Raw genomic sequence first — 6,807 nt, forward strand, 5'->3', positions numbered from 1 at the left:
TTCAGGGAAGACCTCTACCCTCCAGTGTCACTACCAGTTCAGGACCGGCCATAAATATCATAATATAAACACACACAGAGAAATACTATTTTTAAACGTGTATATAAAAAGTTCCCATTTGTGTTAAAAACAGAACAAAAAGAGAGGGCGAGAAGAGAAGCATATATGTTTATGTGAACAGAATATTTCTGGGCGAATACACCAAAAACAAGTTGCAGCATTTTTCTCTGAGGTGGGGCCTGTAGAACTGGGGGCCAGGCATGGGACACAGATGGACACCTTTTGTTTGTACTATCAGAATTTTATTTTATGTTTTATTTTGAGAGTATGCTTATTAAAGCTGGGACAATCAAACAAGGAAGGGCCTAGGATAGAAGAAGCAAGAGGGGAGCCCGGGCGGGGCTGCTGTCAGCTCACTGGGAAGTCAGAGGACCGGCCATAAATATAATATAAACACACACAGAGAAACACTATTTTTAAACGTGTATATAAAAAGTTCCCATTTGTGTTAAAAACAGAACAAAAAGAGAGGGCGAGAAGAGAAGCATATATGTTTATGTGAACAGAATATTTCTGGGCAAATACACCAAAAACAAGTTGCAGCATTTTTCTCTGAGGTGGGGCCTGTAGAACTGGGGGCCAGGCATGGGAGACAGATGGACACCTTTTGTTTGTACTATCAGAATTTTATTTTATGTTTTATTTTGAGAGTATGCTTATTAAAGCTGGGACAATCAAACAAGGAAGGGCCTAGGATAGAAGAAGCAAGAGGGGAGCCTGGGCGGGGCTGCTGTCAGCTCACTGGGAAGTCAGAGATAAGGGGGCCTTGGGGACAGGTTCAGGGATTAGCCTGGGAACAGCTGCTGCTGCCCACCGCTCCCCTGGTTGCAAGTCTCGTGGGGTCCCTTGGAGTTTACGAGATGCATGTCTGTGGGGGGAAAAGAGGAGAAAGGGAAAGGTGCGGGCGTGCTCCTGGGAGGGACAGTGTGCCCCTGTCAGAATTTGCTTAATCACCCGCATATTTTATCTATTCAAGAAAAGAAATATATATATTTTAAATATCAGGATTTATATTGGGTCCTGTGATCCAGCAATGAATTACATTTCTAGCAATTTATCCTAAGAAGCTAATCAGAGAAACTACAGGATGCTCAGCACAGCATTATTAACACTAGAGGCCTGGTGCACGAATTCATGCTCAGAAAACCTACTTTGTAACGTACTGTGTGACTGTAGGGACCGGTGAGATAGAGAGGAGTACATTTGCAGAAAAACAAAGAGCACCCTGCAGGGACAGCTACCCTGGCACCCCCACCTCCATATGAACTTCTTCCTGAATCGGGGGACCTTCATTAGTACCTCACCCACCAGTGGTAAGTCATTCCATCTCCCATAACCCCACCAGGCTTAGCCCACAAGGTCTGTGGTCTCTGTAACTGTTCAAACCCCCATCGCCTATAAAAATCAGTAAAATAAAACCCACACACTCAGGAGTCCCCCACATGGAGTTCAGATTCCCTCTTCACTGACATCAAGCAATGTTCAGTTTTGAAGGAAAAAGGGGACTTTTCCAATGAAAAGTCACACAAATCATCTTCACTGTCCCAACCCTCACCCTGTGTCAACTGGCCCTGGAAACTCGCCATCCCAGCCAGCTGGCAAGGGCCTCTTGTGTGATTTTGGAGCTGTGCTTGGCACACGCCTTCACTGCGCTGTTGGTGTCACAGTCCACCTCGCCCATCTTTTGAATCACATGAGAGGCTCCTTACAATAATCAAATCAGAGCCCACAGCCACCTCCCTGGAGATTTCACCATCCAGCGGGATGTCTGGGTAGGGCCAGAGTCAGGATATTTTAACAATCATCCCCGATAATTCAGATGACCAGGTGAGTTTGGGAGGGGAAAAACTGACTCAGACAGACAGCCTGGAAAGCAGCCAGCAGTGATCTCTGGGGTCAGGTGACTTCAGGTGACCTCCCAGGGCTGCCTGAGTGTGTGTGTATGTCTGTGCATAGAGGGGTGGGGTGGAGGTGGGACTGGAGTCCTGGCCTCCTGAATCCCAATCACACCAACAAGGTTCTGCTTTAGATGAAAAGCCTACCCTTTGCCTTAGGGGGCTGTGCTGACACTGTCTCCCTGCTGTCCCATGGAGAGGCTCCAGCAGAGGGTCGCTCTGCTATCCAGGAAGTGTCCCTGAGCAATGCACTCCCCACTTCCCATACCTCGTCCAAGGTGGCCCAACACATTGAACCTGACACACCCATTTGAAGTACCTTCTTCAGAAACCACTCGGAGAGCTGAGGCACTTCCACAAACTTCTGGCAGAAGATTTCAGAAGGATCCCTTGGGGCCAGAGGCAACCCCCCAACCCCCACCCCCGGGGACCTTCTCTGGAATGTTCTCTTTAAAGGATGCATTCACAGATCGCCATCACAGATGTGCCCACCCCATGGACCCTTCGCTTCTCTGAGGGCACAATTAGTCCCACCCAGGCCCAGACGTTCTCTGGAAAAGCGAAGGCTCCTGGATGAGCAGAAGCGGCCCGTCCCATGGAGCGGCCCCAGGCCGGGTGACTAACCATGAGCAGAGCCAGCCCGGCTGGTTTCAGCTCAGTGGGACGGAGTGGACACAGAACACAAGCCTGTCAGCTGCCGGCTGAAACGCTATGATCCCAGGCTAAGCCGGGCCAACCCCGCGCTGGGTCAGTGATTCTAGCCGCGGGGTGGGAAAGCCGGAGGGATTACCACCTGCTCAGGCCGCTAGGCTGTCTCCGCCTTGCTAATTCCACCGCAATTACAGGGGGATCTCGGGAGTTCTGTCCTCTTCTTTTAGAAATGGAAGCTGAGTCGCCCAGCTAGGGCCACCGGCAGACCCTAAAGGAGAAGCTGTTCCCATAGCCATTTAGTCATCTGGGGAACAGACATGAGTATTTGTGATATGCCAGGCACTGGACATAGTCGTAAACAAAGGGCAGAACCGGGGCCTCAGTAAACAGGAAGCCAGGAAGACAATTTCAGAGTGATTCAGCACTAGAGGGCCTGGGGAGGAAGAGCTTCTTTGAATGGACAGGTCAGGGATGCAAGATTTGAGCCTCATCCCCAATGATAACTAAGGAGCCATCCATGAAAAGAGGAAGAGCATTCCACACAGCAGCCAAAGCATGTGCAAAGGCCCTGAGACAGAAACAAGCGTGGCCAGTTCAATCAAGGAAAAGAAGTGGGCCAGCTGGCTATGGTGCAGGGAGCAGTGGGCAATGAGACTGGAGAGGCAGGCAGGTCCGCTCATGCTCGATGGAGGCAGGAGAAGAGTTTAGGCCACATTCTAACACAACAGGAGGGCTTCTGGCAGGGAGAGTGAGGAAGGAAGACGTTCCCAGCTCCACTGCTCCACCAACCTGCCTCCCCACACAGTACAGCTGCAGGGGTTACATAGGATTTCTCTCCTTAATCAGGTCCGCTCATGTCACTCATCTAAGGGCGGCCTCCATGACAAAAACCAAACTCTTCTGAAGAGCCGGGCGGCAGCACACGACAGCTGACTGTCCCTCCCCCACTGACCTCCCCCAAACTGCTTCTGCTTGGCTCTCCCCAGCCAGCGGCTCTGAGCCATGCCCAGGAACAGAGGGAACTGGTTTGGGCCGGCCTGGTGCAGGGCTGTCTATAATTACTCCCTCGGCTTTGCTTTCTCCCCCTCCCAAGGCGGAGGAAGCGGTCTCAGGTCTCCCAGGCGGAGCCACCAACCTCCAGCGACTGCCATATGGAGGAGCGAGCGGTGCCAGGAGCGCACAGACGGCCCGGCGGGACCTGGGCCAGGCGGTCTGCGGTGCAGTCTTAGCCTCCCTCCCTCCCTCCTCCATCCTCTGGGCATTTCCAGCTCCCACCAACATGCCACCTACCCCACCTGCAGTTTCCTAAGGACCTCGAAAAGGCAGCGCAGATGGGGTTCACTCCCATTTTGGGTCCTCCTCCACAGGCCCTCTCCCTCCTGTCCCCCGGTGGTGCCACAGCTACCAGCCCTCAGTTCTCCTGAGACTTAACACCCTGCCCTGGTTCTCTAGCCAGCGCCCTTGGTGGAAGAATGGGCCCTCAGCGGTCCTGTCCCGCCCTTGCCTTCTCCCATGTGCTAGGCATCGTCATTACTCCTTATAATCACAACCACGGCTCCGCCTGAAGGGACAGAGTTCCTCACAATAACCCTTGGGGTCCTCGCCAGGGTATTTGTAAATCCTCCTGCTACAAAGGAGGCGGCTGGCTGGGCTCAGGGGTGTTAAGGGGCTTGTCCAAGCCCACACGGCCAGGAAGCGGTGGGGCCCAACGGGGACTTGGCCCTGGGGATGTCTTGCCCTTGCCTCTCCCTCACTCAGGGGCCTGGGAGGCTCCCCTCCTCCTGTGAGTCTTCTGGAAAATGAGGAGGCAGACAGAGTCCAATAGATTAAACAGCCAACCGCTCAGGTTTCCATCATCTGACAAGCAGACTGCTCTCCCTGGAGGCCTGATGGGTGGCCCCTAAGCAAGGGAGGGCTTGGTCCAGCCAGCGCCCCCGGAGCCCTGGCCCACCGCACAGTGCTGAAGGCAGAGGAACATTAGGGAACAGAAAGGCCCAGCCCGCACAGCTGAGCTGTCAGGGCCAGACCCACGGGATTCCACCAGCATCTCCCTCATCACCTGCAAACGCTAAGCCACTCCCTGCCTCCCCGGCTCTGCAGTGACAGGCAGGGCCTGGGCGCCCCCAGTGACTGCACAGGCCCCAGTAACTGACAAAATCCAGGTTTACACACAACTGCCCGCTGAAACCATCACAGGACACTCTGGACACGCCTGTACGCGCAAGGGGCGGGGAGAGAATGGACCTGAGGCCGGAGACCAGGGCTGCAACTGGTCTCAGCGCTGTGCTACGTGCGACCTTGGACTAGCAGCCCCGAGCCTCGGTTTTTTTAGCTATATAATGGAGACAATGAACCAGACCTGGGAGGAGTCTGTGAAGATCAGAGATTACCTGGGGCAGAGGCCAACACAGAGCAGGCCCCAAATGGTTACCATTAGACAAGGAGGAGAAATACACTCCCAAGGCTGCCAGCCACCCGGCAGTGGGAAACCTCAGGCTGCAGGCAGACGGGCCAGGATTCTGGCGCCAGCTCCAGTTCGTGGCTCAGCAGCCTCGGTCTCCTCATCTGTACCTGGGAGAGACTCCCATGGGGTAGAGCTGCTGGAACCATGAGAGCACCTGCCACACTTAGCATCACTTATCAGACTGGCAGAGAGAACTATTCTAGAAATGTTTTCCTATTTCAACATCTCAGCGTGGGCTTCACCTCCCCCGGCCCCAGATTGGCTACGTGCAGCCCTCCTCCCACTGTAAACTCAAAGGCAGGGGCTGTGCCAGCCACAGGGGCTGGCAGGCGCTCCTGTGGTTCCACACCGATGCCCTCTGCACCCCAACAGGATTACTTCATCCCAGCCAAAGACATGAATGTTTCCTTTTCTTTTTTTAAAATATTTGTATTGATTTCAGAGAGGAAAGGGGAGAGAGAGAGATAGAAACATCATGATGAGAGGGAATCACTGATCGGCTGCCTCCTGCATGTTCCACACTGGGGATCAAGCCCACAACCCTGGCCATGTGCCCTGACCGGGAATCGAACCGTGACCTCCTGGTTCATAGGTCGACGCTCAACCACTGAGCCATGCCAGCTGGGCAATGTTTCCTTTTCTTGAAAGATGTTTCTGAAAGACCCTTGCCTCTCTGTAGCCCCATCCCAAACAGAAGCACTGAAACCTCTGACCAGGCAGCAAAGTCCCATCCATCATGGAAGACGGAACCCTCAGTTATTGCATAATCTGGCCAGGTTACCCGAAAACCTTGTGTCCCTTCAGGAAAGACTGTTTGGAGACCGGGCAAGAAATGCCAAGCTTCCCACTGTAGGTCTTGGCACTGGTAGGGCAGTGCGAACCGCATGGGTGTGGCCGGAATGGCACCAGGGGTTTCTGCTGCGCTCTGGGTGGAAAGAGGTCTAGAGGCAAAGCCAGAAGCTGTCATTCCCTCACAGGTGGGTCCTGTCCCCAAACCTGTCAGCCATTCTTCCCTCAGGAGAGCCCGCCTCCAGGGGTCCCGGGGTTCGAACAGGAACTGATTTGTCGACATTTGATTTTTAGAGATTGTGCTGTGTGTATACAGAACACGATGCCATTTTTCCTCCAGCTCAGCTTCCAATAACTGCGTAGCAACAATAAGCACGTCCCAGCGTCAGACAGTGTTCTCACCATTTCACACCATAATCTCACTGTTCCTTAGATCAGTGGTTCTCAACCTTCCTAATGCCGCGACCCTTTAATATAGTCCCTCATGTTGTGGTGACCCCCAACCATAAAATTATTTTCGTTGCTACTTCATAACTGTAATTTTGCTACTGTTATGAATCGTAATGTAAATACCAGGAGAGCCCGCCTCCAGGGGTCCCGGGGTTGCTGGCACGTACAGGCGGTTCAAACAGGAACTGATTTGTCGACATTTGATTTTTAGAGATTGTGCTGTGTGTATACAGAACACGATGCCATTTTTTCTCCAGCTCAGCTTCCAATAACCATGCGTAGCAACAACAATAAGCACGTCCCAGCGTCAGACACTGTGTTCTCACCATTTCACACCATAATCTCACTGTTCCTTAGCACAACCCCATGAAGTAGCTATTACTATGATTTCACTTCACAGATGAAGAAACTTCCCATGCAGGTTGCTGTCCAGGGGAAAGAAACTTTTCTTTGCGATTGGGGAGTGAGGGGAGATGTGAGGGATGAGGAAAAGCCCAG

The 6,807-nt window shown here is 52.8% G+C and overlaps 1 protein-coding gene across 2 annotated transcripts in view; it reads right to left on the reverse strand.

Annotated features, from left to right (window-relative positions):
- Positions 1–6,807, reverse strand: part of NAPA (NSF attachment protein alpha) — a 29,628-nt gene that overhangs the window by 14,506 nt on the left and 8,315 nt on the right. The gene's annotated exons all lie outside the window — the stretch shown is intronic.

This window comes from Myotis davidii, unplaced genomic scaffold, assembly GCF_000327345.1.
Source record: "Myotis davidii unplaced genomic scaffold, ASM32734v1 scaffold566, whole genome shotgun sequence".
Taxonomy (NCBI): Eukaryota; Metazoa; Chordata; class Mammalia; order Chiroptera; family Vespertilionidae; genus Myotis; species Myotis davidii.